Genomic DNA, 16,743 nt, shown 5'->3' on the forward strand with positions numbered 1-16,743 from the left:
AGTAGTAAGGAGAGTAAAATGAGGAAAAATTTTATGTTTTAATTTTGGTGGCCATATATTGGTGATGGGTTTTAGATCCCATCTAAAAGGTAAGTGTACCTACAAAAAAATAGATGAAACACATTCACAAAAAATAGCAACACTTTTTCTATGGGGACCAAGAGAAATGCTATGCTGGGAGGGCCTGAGGCATCCAGTCTGGAGCCTAGAGCTAGTGTATCTGTATCTGCATTCCAGAAATAATATCTTTTTATTATTCTTTTTTTTTTCTAAATGGCTACATTTTCTCCCTTTATCAGCAGTAGCAAGATTTGAGAACATAGGGTTGGCAACAGTATTTTCAGAACAGAAAATTAAAACAAGCTGTATTTTTGTTCCCAATTTATGAGTTTATTTTGATGGGAAGTTGAACAAATAAAAAGGAAATCATCAGTTATGTTTATTGAATCCTCTTTATTAAAAAATAAGATATGAAATTAAGACTGCCCCCAAAATTTAGAAACTATAGTGAGCATTTGGCCCCTTGGTGCCCAGGTGACCTACAACCCTTACTGTGACCAGTCCCTAATAATCCTGTCCAGCAGGCATGGGTGAATGGTCACCAGTTATCATGCATGGGCAGGAAATGCATTCTTGGCAGTTTGAGATGGAAACTTATAATTCAGAATGTACTTTCCAAGAGAAAATTGCTATACATAATGGCTACACTTTAAAGCACTTCAGAGTATTTTGAATTAAACAGGTTTTTGTTTTTAACAAGCTGTTCTTAAATCTGAACTTCAATATTTCTGTTTTTATAAAGCATAGGCACATAGGCACACACACAAATACACAATGTCTCCTCCTACTATGACATGGCAACATCTTTATTCTGTTATAATAATTTGTATATCCAACTTTTCCCCTTAGAAACCAAACACATCTTCCCATAATAACTAGCTCATAGAAGTTTGTATCCTTGCACATAGTAAGTAATCAAAAAATGCTTCATAAATGAAAGAATGGATGTGTGCATTTGTACTAGTCCTCCATTACTGAAAGCATATGACCAGAATGTTTGGTAAGTTTGGGAGAAGGGGGGAAAAGAGGGGGTACCCGGGAATTAATTTTGCATTTGTGAGAAAGAGAGAACACAACAACAAACTGACTCCGGGGATTGGAAAACAAAACACAAACAAGAAATGTCCTGGGTAGGTTCTCCTCCGGCACAGATCAGATGGACAACAAAAATCACCCTTATCCACCTTTCCACAGGGATTCTGAGTTTACGAAATGCTTTCCCATCCTTCTATGCATTCGATTCTCTCAACAATCCTGTTTGAGAGATAATTATCATTTTATAGATGTGGATATTGAAGCTCAGAGAAAATGGTGATTTGCCTAAGATCACAGAGGCTAGATCATAGTCTGGATCAGGGGTTAGAAAACTTTTTTATGTACAGGGCAAGACAGTAAGTAGCTTAGGCTTGGTAGGTCTTATGGTCCCTGACAACTCTGCCATTGTGTAGCAGCCGTAGACAGTATGTAAACAAATGAGTGTGGCTGTGTTCCAATAAAACTTTTTCTAGAAAAACAGGCAGTAGTGGCCCAATATGGCCCATGAGCTGTAGTTTGTTATCTTCTGGTCTAGATCATTTGACTTCAAATCCTGTACTCTCTGCCACAACTAGTTACTCCATTTGAACTAAAATGTTTTTATAATAACAATGATTCTGAGACCCTGAAATGTATCAGAGGATTTTTGAATCTGTTATGAAAAAGTAAATTATCTCCAGTAGTTTGTGTTAAGCATTTTTGTTATATTTAATCTCTAGAAAGTGTTGAGAGTATAGCTGGTTATAACCCCTTATTTTCCCAGCCATTCTGGATAGACGTAGTTTTTCCTTGCCTTTTGGGTCCTGGGGATTATTCTGATCCTGACATCCTCATGGTTGATGGCTGCAGTAGAGAAGCTGGCCAGAAAGAACCTCAGCATTTCTGCACTGCCAATGTGCACACCTTGCTCTTTCGCTCTTTAAAAATCATCATTCTCCAGAAACCGAACAGTTACTCCCCTCTTCTACAAAGCCCCTGAGGAGGCAGCCAGATGGGTAGCTGCTGTTGAAAACTTCTGAGTTGAGTAAGGAATTTTTATGGAAGTTAGAACCTCTAGTTTGGGCTGAAATCCTGTTCTCAAAGCACGTGATACAATCCCCAGTCACCTCAAGATCACATGCATGGCAATAATCCACATACTAGGTTAATTGCAGCCAACTCCATATCCTGGGACTCCTTCACTGCCCATTCTGAGAGGTCTTTCGTGCTTTCAGCAGGCTTAAATCTACCCAAACACACCCAAGAAAGGATCAGATGAATGGTTGTTACTGCATGTATCAATGTGTGTGTAGCTCAAAACCACTTACTGTATAACCTTGGTTAAGTCATTTAAGCTTTATCAGTATGCTCTCTTATCTGGAAAAAATAGAGATAATCCCTTAATTCTCACAATCAAAGTATCACTGTGAAGATTATATTAACATGGGGACTAACAGCAGCTACAATTTATTCAGTGCCTACTTTGTGCCAGGCACTGTGCTAACTGGCTTATTAATGTTACCTCATTTAATTCTGTGTGAAATGGGTATCATCAGGCCTACTGTGCAGATAAGGAAAGTGAGGCTTGAGAAATGTTAAATAATCTGTCCAAAGTCAACCAGCAAGTAGGCTCCAAGGCTAGGATTTGAATGAACTCCAGTCTGTTGCTTTCTCTCTACAGGGACTGGCCCAAGTTTAAGTGTCCCGCAGAGTGTCTGGCATCAGGCAGTTACTCAAGGGGATACATTCACTTGCACTGGGGGTCTCTTCCCCTTCTTAACACACTGACTGGGGATCCCTTGGGGTTCTGGAGCACCTATGATTGTTCCCTCCCATCCCACCTCTGAGAGGCTTACAATGAGTCTTGGCTTATTTCCTGCAAGCCCAGTGTTACTACAGCCAACTAGTCAGAGGATTTATTTTCTTTTGGTCATTCACACAATTTCCTCAAACTAAGTATGTGGGGGTTTGTTGTTTGTTTGTTTGTTTTGTCTCATTCTTTTGCCCAAGCTGGAGTATGGTGGCATGATCACAGCTTGCTGCAGCCTCAAACCCCTGGGCTCAAGCGATCCTCCCACCTCAGCAACCAGGGTAGCTGAGATTACAGGCGCATGCCATCACACCTGGCTAAATTTATTTATTAACAAATCAGGTCTTGTTTTGTTGCTCAGTCTGGTCTCCAACTTTTGGGCTCAAGCGTTCCTCCTGCCTTGGCCTCTCAAAGTGTCGAGATTACAGGCCACCATGCCCAGTTTAAGCATGGTTTAAAACCTTGCTACTCAAGGTGTGGTTCCTGTATCAGCATCACTGGCATCACCCAGGGACTTGTGAGAAATGCAGATCTTCAGGTCCCATCCCAGACCTACTGAATCAAAATCTGTACTTCCACAAAATCCTCAGGTAAGTCAAATGCACATGGAGGATTAAGATGCATTGGTTTAAAGTATGATGAGAAACACTGGAAAGAAAGGGAATTGGAGTTGATCAGACGTGTGTCTGAATCCCAGTTCTTCAATTTACTGCTGTGTGATTCTGGCTAAGTTAAATTAACCTCCCTGTGCCTTGGTTTCTGGGGATACTACACACCCAACTCATGGTAACAGAGAAGGGAAGCTCTGATGGGAAAGCTCTCAGAATTTCTTGGTACATGCTAATTCTTTTTGTCCCCAAAATTTACACTCTTACTTTGCGTCTTTCTGCTTCAATAATCTCATTTATAAGATGGGGCTAATATTACTTTTTTCAAGGGGTTAATAGGAGGATTAAAAGTGATAATGCATGTTAAGTCACTGCCATAAAACAGATGCTCAATAGATGTTGGTTCCTTTTCCTTCTTCTCTCATGCCCCATGAGATACTATCTGACACTGTGGTCTATGTGAATGTTATTCCTCAATGAAACCACAAGCTTCTTGAAGGTACAGGCTGCTTCTGATGCCTTTCTTTTACATTGGAGCATATAATATTCAACACGCACACAAATCCCACATATAATTAGCACCTACCACATGCTAGACACTATGGGTAGACCCCAAAATGACCAAAATATTGTCCCCGCATTCAGGGAGCTTATAATGTAGAAGGAAAACACAGGTATAAAAACTAATTACAGCCCAGCAAAAATAATACATATAACAGGTATTTTTCTTTTAAAGCTATATATAAGAACAGACAGGGAGCTGAAATTGATTCTGACTGAGCAGAGTAGGGAAGGCTTCATGGAGGTGGAGACATTTGAGCTGGGCTTTGAAGATAAAGCAGAGTTTTGATAGAGTTTCCCTATCACGATGATGACATTCCAACTTGAGGGCTGAATCTAAGTACTACATTTATCCCACAGATATTTAGTGAGCATGTGTTATGTGCCAGGCATATTCCATTCACTAGGAATATAGAAGAGAACAAAACCCACTTGTTTTCTGCCATCACTGAATTTACATTCTGACTGGGGTTGAGGGAAATGGACAAGAAATACATAAATAAAATATAACGTTTTTCAGACGATAGTGAGTTGTAGGGAGAAAATAAAGCAGAGAAGAAGGAAAGGCAGTGTAGGGGGTGGAGTTGTGGTTTTTAAATAGGTATGATGGTTTTTAAATAGGTATGATAGTTAATACTGAGCTTCAACTTGATTAGATTGAAGGATACAAAGTATTGCTCCTGGCTGTGTCTGGGAAAGTGTTGCCAAAAGAGATTAACATTTGAGTCAGTGGGCTGGGGAAGGCAGATCCACCCTTAATCTGGTGGGCACCACCTAAACAGCTGCCAGCGAATATAAAGCAGGCAGAAAAATGTGAAAAGGAAAGACAGGCCTAGCCTCCCAGAGATCCAGCATCTTTCTCCCATGCTGGATGCTTCCTGCCCTTGAACATCAGACTCCAAGTTCTTGAGTTCTGTGACTCGGACTGGCTTTCCTTGCTCCTCAGCTTTCAGACAACCTATTGTGGGACCCTGTGATCATGTAACTTAATACTTAATAAACTCCCCTTTATATATATATATATGTATCTCCTATCAGTTCTATCCCTCTAAAGAACCCTGACTAATACAGATTTTGGTACCAGGAGTGGTTCTAGAGGACCAGATTTTTTTTTTTTTTTTTTTTTTTTTTGAGAAGGAGTCTTGCTCTTTCGCCCAGGCTGGAGTGCAGTGGCGCTATCTCGGCTCACTGCAAGCTCCACCTCCCGGGTTCACGCCATTCTCCTGCCTCAGCCTCCTGAGTAGCTGGGATTACAGGCACCCGCCACCGCGCCTGGCTAATTTTTTGTATTTTTAATAGAGACGGGGTCTCACCGTGTTAGCCAAGATGGTCTCGATCTCCTGACCTCGTGATCCGCCCGCCTCAGCCTCCCAAAGTGCTGGGATTACAGGTGAGGAACAGAATATTAAGGATGGAGTTCTTTAATTAGTTTTGGGGTTTTTGGAGTTGGCTGCTTAATATGATTAGACCCCAAAATGCTAAGGACTCTACTTCTAATAGTACAGAGAACACTGATAGTCTTTGGCATGAACTGTTTAGAACGTTATGCAAAATAAATGCATTTGATACTCCTGATTTCACCGCTCGTGAGTGGCAAGGAGTTTAGTGACTCTATACATAATACCTTTGACTGTATGTGGAGAACCAAGGAACATAATGAAGCTGGTTGGTTGCTCCTAAGTTCAGTGGACAAAGTGATGAAAGAAAATGATGAACTCAGGGATTCTGTCTCCCAGCTTCAGAAGCAGATACTGAGCTTCAAATCTGCTAAGATTGCCTTGAGTAAGAATCTTATCTCTTGCAGAGAAAGCGCTGAAATTGTGGAAAAACAGACATGAGCTCTTATCATGTGAGTGGCTGACCCGCAACTAAAGATGCATGCACAGCCTCGCCAGGTGTCTACTGTTAGAGTGAGGGCATTGATTGGAAAAAAATGGGACCCTGAAACTTGGAATGGGGATGTGTGAGAGGATCCTAATGAAGCTGGGGACACTCCTGCCACCCTGCCTTCTCTTCCTCAGTTTGCACCAATGGCCTCATCGGGAGTTCCCTATGATCAGTTGACAGAGGAAGAGAAAACTAGGGCCTGGTTTACAGATGGTTCTGCACGCTATGCAGGCACCACCCAAAAGTGGACAGCTGTTGCACTACAGCCCCTTTCTAGGACATCCCTGAAGGACAGCGGTGAAGGGTAATCTTCCCAGTGGGCAGAACTTTGAGCAGTGCACCTGGGTGTGCACTTTGCATAGAAGGAGAAATGGCCACATGTTCAATTATATATTGATTCATGGGCTATAGACAATGGTTTGGCTGGATGGTCAGGGACTTGGAAGAAGCATGATTGGAAAATTGGTGACAAAGAAATTTGGAGAGATGTATGTGGATGGACCTCTGTGAGTGGTCAAAAACTGTGAAGATATTTGTATCCCATGTGAGTGCTCACCAATGGGTAACTTCAGCAGAGGCAGATTTTAATAATTAAGTGGATAGAATGGCCCGTTATGTGGACACCACTCAGCCTCTTTCCCCAGCCACCCCTGTTGTGAACAAAGTGGCCATGGTGGCAGGGATGGAGGTTATGCATAGGCTTAGCAACATGGACTTCCACTCACCAAGGGTGACCTGGCTACAGCCACTGCTGAGTGCCTAATTGGCCAGCAGCAGAGACCAATATCGAGCTCTTGATATGACACAATTTCTCGGGGTGATTAGCCAGCTATCTGGTGGCAGGTTGATTATATTAGACCTCTTCCATCACGGAAAGGGCAGAGGTTTGTCCTCACTGGAATACACACTTACTCCCGAAATGGGTTTGCCTATCCTGCACACAATGCTTCTGCTGAGACTACCATCCATGGATTCACGGAATGCCTTATCCACCATCATGGTATTCCACGCAACATTGCCTCTGACCAAAGCACTAATTTTATTGCTAAAGAAGTGCAGCAGTGGACTCTTGCTCATGGAATTCCACTGATATTACCATGTTCCCCATTATCCTGAAGCAGCTGGATTGACAGAATGATGGAATGGCCTTTGAAGTCACAATTACAAAACCAACTAGGTGACAATATTTTGCAGGGCTGGGGCAAAGTTCTCCAGAAGGCTGTGTATGCTCTGAATCAGTGTCCAATATATGGTACTGTTTCTCCCACAGCCAGGATTCACGGGTCCAGGAATCAAGGGGTGGAAGTGGAAGTGGCACCTCTCACCATCACCCGTAGTGATCCACTAGCAAAATTTTTGTTTCCGGTTCCTGCAACACCACGTTCTGCTGGCCTAGAGGTCTTAGTTCCAGAGGGAGGAACGCTGCCAACAGGAGACACAATAATGATTCCATTAAACTGGAAGTTAAGATTGCTGCCTGGACACTTTGGGCTCCTCCTACCTTTAAGTCAACAGGCTAAGAAGGGAGTTGCAGTGTTGGCTGGGGTGATTGACCCAGACTATCAAGATGAAATTAGTCTACTACTCCACAATGGAGGTAAGGAAGAATATACATGGAATATAGGGGATTCATTAGGGTGTCTCTTAGTATTACCACGCCCTGTGATCAAGGTCAATGGGAAACTACAACAGCCCAATCCAGGCAGGACTGCAAATGGCCCAGACACCTCAGGAATGAAGGTTTGGGTCATTTCACCAGGAAAAAAACCATGACCTGCTGAGGTGCTCGCTGAAGGCAAAGGGAATACAAATGGGTACAGAAACAGGGACTGTAATTGTCATGGGTATTTCCTCCTTCTTTTGCTAAAAACATGTTTGTGCATGTATACACTTGTACTAAGAAAATATCTTTATTTTATTTCCTTTTCCTTTATCATGTGACATAAGATTTATTGACTTCATATCAGCATTTAAGTATTGTTAACTTAATATAATGGTATTTGGGTTGGGGATTGGTGCGTTTCTGGTTGTTTGAAGGATAGTTGCATTATGTTAGGTGTAATCATGAGCTTATTACTGCCTTTATTTGAAGATTAAGTATAACCTCAAGAGATGTGTATGGGTTCAAGTCGACAAGGGGTGGACCTGTGATGGTTAATACTGAGTGTCAACTTGATTGGATTGAAGGGTACAAAGTATTGATCCTGGGCGTGTCTGTGAGGGTGTTGCCAAAAGAGATTAACATTTGAGTCAGTGGGCTAGGGAAGGCAGATCCACCCTTAATCTAGTGGGCATGGTCTAATCAGCTGCCTTAGAATATAAAGCAGGCAGAAAAACGTGAAAAGGAGAGACTGGCCTAGCCTCCCGGCCTTCATCTTTCTCCCGTGCTGGATGATTCCTGCCCTCGAACATTGGACTCCAAGTTCTTCTGTTTGGGGACTCGAACTGGCTCTCCTTGCTCCTCAGCTTGCAGACAACCGATTGTGGGACCTTGTGATTGTGTATGTTAGTACTTAATAAACTCCCCCTTATATATATACACACACATATATATACACACACACATATACACATATACACATATATACACACATATATACATATATACACACGTATATACACATATGTATGTATACATACACACATATATACATATACGTATACGTATACGTATATAAGTATATATGTATATACATATATGTATATATACATACATGCGTATGTATACGTGTATATATATACATGCATACGTATATATACATGTATATACGTATATATACATATATACACGTATACATATATATGTATACACACATATACATATATACACACGTATATATACATATATATATATAAGAATGCATATATATGTATACATATACATACGTATATATGTATATATGTATACATACACATATATGTGTATGTGTGTGTATATGTATATGTATGTATATACATATACCTATATGTATACATAGTATATATGTATATACATATACCTATATGTATACATAGTATATATGTATATACATATACCTATATGTATACATAGTATATATGTATATACATATACCTATATGTATATGTGAGTGTGTGTGTGTGTGTGTGTATATATATATATATATATATATATATATATCCTGTTAGTTCTTGTCCTTCTAGAGAACCCTCACTAATACAGATGGTCAAGTAAGACCTGACTGCTAACGTGATGTTAGAGCAGAGATCTGAGGGAAAGGGCTGGGGTGATTGAAGGGTGGTAGACAGTCACTTCTATCAGAGAAAAGGGCATTCCAGGAAGAAGGAATCTCATGTGCAAACGCCCTGAAGCAGGAATGTGCTTGGCATGTTGGAGCAGTGGCACAAGTGAATGTGAGGGCAATCCATCATCATGCTTGTCAAATGACTGAAAAGAGGAAAGGGGCACCCTTAGTTTCTTCAATCTGAATTACCATGCTGCTGAATAAGACATGTATGAAAAAACTACAGCGGCCCCCTCCCCTCAGTCTTGCAGATCAGGTGAACATTCTCACTGACACATCCTTTGAAAACTGTCTTGTAATGTGTCTCTGTTCCCCACTAGACAGGGAACAACATGGGAACAAGATGCTGCTTTATTCATTTCAGTTCCCCCAGGAACTAACAAAGGGCCCATGACATTATTGGAGATCCAGTAAATGTTTGTTGGGTAAACTAATGAATATTATCTATTCACATGGATATTTACATTCTCTTAACTACCTACCTTCAGTCTCCCAAATACCAAACATAAAAGGACCGGTAAAAGCAGCAAAATCTTTTTTTCACCAGAGCATTACCCATGTCCATTGGAAGTTGGTAAGCAGAACCCGATCCCATAAGACACATGTGAAAGACCTGTGGGCATTTAGTTTGAAGGAGAGAAGACTCTAGAGGTATCCAAAGCCCTTTCTTTTATTTTTTATATTGTATTGCTGTGTTGCCCAGGCTGGTCTTGAACTCCTGGCCTCAAGCAATCCTTCCACCTAGGCTTCCCAAAGCACTGGCACGCACCACTGTGCCTGACCTCAAAGCCCCTTCTAATATTTTGAAAGGTCATGATGGGAAAATAAGGGTAGACTTGCTATGTGGGGCCCCGAAGGAGAGAATGAGAGTCAGGCAGTGGAAGAAAATTAGGGAACAGATTTTTGCCTTTATAAAAGGATAACTTTCTAATATTGCTTTTTTAAGGGATGGGCTGCCTTGTGAGGTGGTGAGAGCCCCATGCCTAGACATGTGCAAACAGAAGCCTACTATTTGTCCGAGGATGCTAGAGCAGTCAGTAAGACTGACCCATAAGATCCCTTCAAAGGTTCTAAATTATATTTATTTTAGACTCAATGCTCATAGTGGGTTTCAGTTTATACTTATTTCTAACTGAGAAAATAAAAATAATAGCGAATATTTTTTGAGCACCCATTATGGGCCAAGCACTTCACTTACATCATTACTTACATAATGTTTACAACCCTCTGAAGCAGGTATTTTGATATCTGTTTTACTGAAGGGGAAATTAAGGCCCATTACGGCCCAGAGGGAGAAGCAGCTTTCTTGTCTAGAAAATAGTGGCTAGGTCCATCTGACTCTAGAGCCAGTGCACTTTCTGCTGTGCCCTGGTTTCTTGAATATGTGCTCATTTTTATGCTAAATACCTGACATTAGCATAGTATGCCTGAGACTTTGAGACAGCATGCGGTTGTTTGTTTGGGTTGTTTGTTTGTTTGCTTTTTGAGACTGAATCTCACTCTGTCACCTAGGCTAGGGAGCAGTGGCATGATATCGGCTGACCGCAACCTCTGCTTCCTGTATTCAAGCAATTCTCATGCCTTAGCCTCCCGAGTAGCTGGGGTTACAGGCATGCACCACCACTCCCGGCTAATTTTTGTATTTTTAGTAGAGACGAGATTTTGCCATGTTGGCCAGGCTGGTCTCGAACTTCTGGCCTCAAGTGATCTGCCCGCCTCAACCTCCCAAAGTGCTGGTATTACAGGCGTGAGCCACTGCACCTGGCGAGAGAGCATGGGTTTTCTAGTACCAACTCCAAGTCTTTGTTCTCCCATTTAATTCCAATATATATCCCAAAGTATCCCATTCCCATCCCCTAACTTGGCTGTGCCTTTCAAACTGGATCTGGTGAATCATAGAATGACAATCTTGGAAAAGACTTTAGTATCAGCCATCTTCAAATCCCTACTACAGATGTGGAAACTGAGGACCAAGAAAGAAGCAAGGAGCTCATGATCTAGTAGAAAAGTCAGACTCATGAATTATCAGTGATAGTAGAGTATTGTTAAGTGTTACAATAGTGAGATGAGAGAGGGCTTTCTGGAGGATGTGATACCTGAATTGAGACTAATTTGAAAAAATTGACAGGAGACAGCTAGGCAATAGGCAGTCAAGGGCAACAGGTATAGTAGGGCATTCCAGAAGGAGAGGACACAATGAGCACCCATTCCTTGAGAAGAAAGAACTGTCACGAAATTTATAGTCATCACTTCCACTTGTTGATGTCAACCTGTACTGTCAATACCATTTCTAAGTTGAATCCATCCTCATATGTGTATATGAGATCTCCTTATCTCTCTGGCAGAGATTCAGGAAGCATTTAAGCATCTGTAATTTTGAGTGTGTCTGCCCTCTGCCAACAATATTGTTTAAAAAAACAGGACTGGCTGGGCACAGTGGCTCACGCCAGTAATCCCAGCACTTTGGGGGGCCAAGGCAGGTGGATCACTTGAGGTCAAGGGTTTGAGACCAGCCTGACCAACATAGCAAAACCCTGTCTCTACAAAAAGTACAAAAATTAGCTGGGCGTGGTGGCATGTGTCTGTGGTCCCAGCTACTTGGGTGGCTGAGGCAGGAGATTCACTTGAACCCGGGAGGCAGAGGTTGCAGTGAGCCGAGATCACACCACTGCACTCCAGCCTGGGCATCACAGCAAGACTCTGTCTCAAAATAACATCAACACAACAACAACAAACCCAGGACCTAGTCTCCCTTATTTTGAATTCCCAAAGTATTTAAAATTACCTTGGGCCAGTCCTTGGTTATTTCCAGAGGGTATATTCTGGCTTCCTAAGTAGATGTTTGTACTCATCATGTGGCATCAAGATGGCAACAAGCAAAGTGCCTCGCCTACTGTAGGTATTTAATATAAGCTTGTTGAACTGAATGTATTTCTCAATAGACCCTAAGTTCCTTAAGGGTGGGGGGGCGGGGTGTGAGTCTTATTATGACCCACATGGATCTTGTTATGACCAATGTCTGTTACATAGTAGATTTTCAAGAAATCTATGTTGAATGGATGGATGAATGAATGAATTCAATAAGTGAACGAATGGTAAAAAAAAAGTTATCATTTTTTGAGTGCCAGTCAGTATACTAAACATTTTATTTCTATCATTTCATCTATTGTCTAAAGCAATCCAACAAGGTAAGCATTATCATTGCAATTTATAATCAAGGAGGCCTCAGATTCCAAGATCTGAATATCCATCCAGCTCCAAAGCCCACACAGGCCTTTAATAGAGTTTCTGATTTCAGAGAAGATAGCCAAATTGTTCACACAGATGTAAAATGATGTCTCTGAACATGAAAATGCACAGACTATATACATTCATTTCTAGCAGTCCCAAAAGCGGAAAGACCAATTACAAAGCTACACTATTCATTAAGAAAGGCCAACTGCTGGGCGCAGTGGCTCACACGTATAATCCCAGCACTTTGGGAGGCTGAGGCAGGAGGATTGCTTGGGCCTGGGAGGAGGAGGTGCAGGGAGCCACGATGCTGCCCTTGCACTCCAGGCTGCGTGGCAGAGGAAGACCCTGTCTCAAAAAAACAAACAAAAGAAAGGCCAACCAACTATTTCTCAAAGGAGGTATTTTCTTGTCTTCCACTTCCCCACCCTTTTGGATTGTTATATAAAATAAATTGCTCCAAATGACAGATCTTTAAATACACATTTCAAAAATACACCTCAATAAACGAAAAACTGAACTAATCTGAACCTGATTTTTCTTCTGTTTGTTCAGAAAAGAAAGGAAATTTGTAAGATAAAAAGCTGGTATCAAGTACTTAGTTAAAAAAAAACTGAAAAGGAAAAGATATTCTAAGTAGTCCACTAGGACAATAGAAGCCTCAGTGACAACTATCTCACCTTCAGCATTTATCATACAAAAAGAAGGAATATTCAGACTGATGACCCTGGGGCAATGAAAGATTCTTAATCGAAGCAACATTAAATTAAATTATGTTCAGACTATTCTTACAAGACAGAAAAGAATAGTCACACATTTAAAAATATTTTTAACAAGGGTTGAAAAAAAAAGAGGATGATTTTGGCAAACTCCCAGCTAGCCAGAAAAATGAACCAGAATTCTTAATTCTTGGTTGGCTTACTCTCACATGAAACAAAGGTCTGGGTGTCAGATAGACAAGACATTCCACCCAGAGTGGATGCAAACCAACAGGTGATTCCGGCAATGCAGCTGATGTTAACCACGAGGGTTTAGCAACAAAAGAGGAAGAGGTAGAAAAAATTATCAGGTTAATACTAATTACATACACTGTAATTAGCCTTTGGGCAAAATGAGACTTTCTGTGGGTGAAATGTCTGTGCATGAAAGGAACTGCTATATTTAACACTAAGACAATGGCTTCTAAAACTCCCACCAGACACCATTCTTACAAAGGGCATGTAGAAGCTCCTGATATCATGTTGGGATTTAGATCAAAAGGGATAAGTTATGTGAGAGGGCTTGGCACAGAGTAATACTTCATAAACATTAACTGAATATAAATCCATTAAAACTGCCTTATTCAAAGTAAAAGACATTTATGGCTCTCACTCAAGGAGATGAGATAAATAACTTGTCCATACAGAGATAAGTCAGGATGCCAAATGTTAGCTGAAGGACTTTGAAAACCTCTGTCAGCGTGTCCTTTCTGAAATAATGCTAAGGTGTTCTCTGGCCTTGGATCTACCACTAATATCTGTGTGAAATGCAGAAATGGACACCTCTGTCCTTATCATCAAGGAGTTTGCTGATACTAAAGTGCCAGGCATGAAGCTCACCACCATGTTCTAACATCTTAGTTTGATTTCAACAAATGTTTAAAAAGAAAGAAATTCCCAAATCCATGAAGAGGAAAAAAAACAAGAAACAAAAGTGTGTTTTCCCTTTTCATTGCTATTTAACTTGCAGGTAGGAAATAAGGCAAAATAAAGACATAAAAACCCGAGAACAACTCATGCAGAAATAGGTCTTTAGGGTAGAAATTGAGGGGGAACGTCATCTTCTTTGATTTTCTAAAAAGCTGGGGATTCTTGGGGGAATGGCTACACCAAGCAAGAATGACCAGCTTCATTACATGGAGTCAAGTACCTGGCAGATGTGAAAATGAAGGAGTGCCCAGGAATACGAGTGAGAGTGCAAAATATGAAGACCTTCTAATGGCTGAGCTCTTCCAGGCAATGGAAAATGAAATGTCATCCTGACAGTCAGGACACCAAATGAACCCACGGTTTGAATCATACCCAGAATGTGCTCAGTACTCAGTAATTTTCAAAAAAATGCCTAGTGTGAGATGGGACTGTGCTGATGCTAGAGTTTGGATCCATATGGCATCATTTTCTGTTCCTCCTGGGAGTAGGTGAGACTTTCCCAGGACACCAACGCTTTTACTTGCCCACCCCGGGGCAGCAGCAGATCTCCCCTCTTTCTTAATGAAATAAATGAAGTCATCATGTAGGAACTGTTGCAAACTGCCTCCTTGTCTCCCACCCTCAAATTTATCCTCCAAGGACCTCCATTCTTCTCTCCTGGCTTGGAAAGGAGAGTATACAAAATGCCAGGGGGAAAAAGGTTCCTTGGGTAATGCTCCATATTATGCCATTCCTTTTTACGTCATGTTAGCACAGGTTCAGAGAAGTAATGATAAAAAGAGCCCCCCATTTTTTTTTGAGACGGAATCTCGCTCCATCACCCATGCTGGAGTGCAGTGGTGCGATCTCAGCTCACTGCAACCTCTGCCTCTCAGGTTCAAGTGATTCTCGTGCCTCAGTCTCCCGAGTAGCTGATATTACAGGTGCCCACCACCAAGCCCAGCTAATTTTTTGTGTTTTTAGTAGAGATGGGGTTTCACCATGTTGGCCAGGCTGGCCTCGAACTCTTGACCTCAAGTGATCCGCCTGCCTCAGCCTCCCACAGTGCCAAGATTACAGGCATGAGGCACCATGCCCCGCCAAGAAATCCCTTTTAAACTTGGTTCACTTCAGTTTTTCAAACTCATTTGGTCACAGAACCCCTTTTAAAAAACATTATCAATTAAGCACCTTTGGGAAAGATTTTTAGATGGAATTCTCAAATGAATATTACCATTTGAAACAGGACTGAATACTGTCTCAAGATTTTTACTTAAGGTAGGGGATCTGGTCCCCAAACCTGAACTATAGTTCCTGAGATAACAATCGGGCCAGTTGAAAATAAGACCAAGCCACAGAGTATTTCTTTTTCTTTTTTTTTTTTTTTTGTTTTTTGAGAAGGAGTCTTGCTCTGTCATCCAGGCTGGAGTGCAGTGGCACAATCTCGGCTCACTGCTGCAACCTCTGCCTCCTGGGTTCAAGCAATTCTCTGCCTCAGCCTCCCGAATAGCTGGGATTACAGGCGCCCGCCACCACACCCGGCTTTTTTTGTATTTTTAGTAGAGATGGAGTTTGACCATTTTGGCCAGGCTAGTCTTAAACTCCTGACCTCGTGATCCACCCGCCTTGGACTCCCAAAGTGCTGGGATTACAGGGGTGAGCCACTGGGCCCGGCTGCCATGGAGTACTTTCAAGGTCTCTTTTCACTGTGACAGTCTATGATTTGGCTTCTCAGATGACATCACACAGTCTTGCTTCTGGGATAATCTAGACACAGGACAGAATTGCATAGTGGGGAGGGGAGTCAGACATCTGAAGACACATTTTCACGTTGGTACAAGTTGTACAAGTCTGGTTCTAGCTCACTGTGTGAGTAGTCAGCAGTGAGCTCCCAAAGTTTCACTAGGAGAACCAAAGATCCAAGGAAAAATATGCAAAACAATTGTGTGTGTGGCTGTATGGATAGTCAAGCAGGAGCAAACTCTCATAGGTACACACATACACACATGCAGACACACACACACACAGAGTATCTACACTTAATGATCTAGGCATATGACCCTGGAAGCTAGTACAGTATAGTAAATACAAACAGAGGCTTTGGAGTCAAATGAACATTGGTTCAACTTTGCCACTTAGAAGCTGTGTGATCTTAGATAAGCTACTTTCTTATCCAAGATCACACAGCTGTTTCCTCATCCATAAAATGGGGCTAATAATACCTACATCTCACAGAACTCCTGTAAGAATTATATTACTACATGCCAGGTGTTGTTCTGGGTAGTTTACATAAATTAATGTTCACAAGAATCCTATCAATATCCTATTTTATAAATGATAAACCTGAGGCCCAGATAAGTTAAGAATTTGCCTGTTACACAGCTAGTAAATGATAAGGCAGAGATGTAGATACAGGCAGTCTAGCTCTTAATCACTAGACTATCCTGTCTAGCACAGTGCTGGATTAGCTTAGGCCTAAAATATTCCCTTAGCAGACACAGATACACATATCTATATATACGAACACCCTATACCTCCTCTTCCTCTCTGGTTTTTAAAATCTGATGTTTTGGTCATTAGTTTATTACATGGTGCCATTCAAATGGGCAACATGTGGACACCAGCTTCCCAAACACAAGGAT

At 41.5% G+C, this 16,743-nt stretch overlaps 1 protein-coding gene and 1 long non-coding RNA gene across 16 annotated transcripts in view; both read right to left on the bottom strand.

The window, feature by feature from the left end:
• The window catches only part of ELAVL4 (ELAV like RNA binding protein 4), a 157,166-nt gene that overhangs the window by 30,259 nt on the left and 110,164 nt on the right, over nucleotides 1-16,743 (bottom strand). The gene's annotated exons all lie outside the window — the stretch shown is intronic.
• LOC134734572 (uncharacterized) lies at nucleotides 5,077-12,087 on the bottom strand. Its single transcript, XR_010117673.1, has 2 exons — nucleotides 11,989-12,087; nucleotides 5,077-5,865 (listed from the first exon to the last, which is right to left on the bottom strand). It is a non-coding gene; the product is annotated as an uncharacterized lncRNA (long non-coding RNA).

Source organism: Symphalangus syndactylus, chromosome 12, assembly GCF_028878055.3.
Source record: "Symphalangus syndactylus isolate Jambi chromosome 12, NHGRI_mSymSyn1-v2.1_pri, whole genome shotgun sequence".
Lineage (NCBI taxonomy): Eukaryota > Metazoa > Chordata > Mammalia > Primates > Hylobatidae > Symphalangus > Symphalangus syndactylus.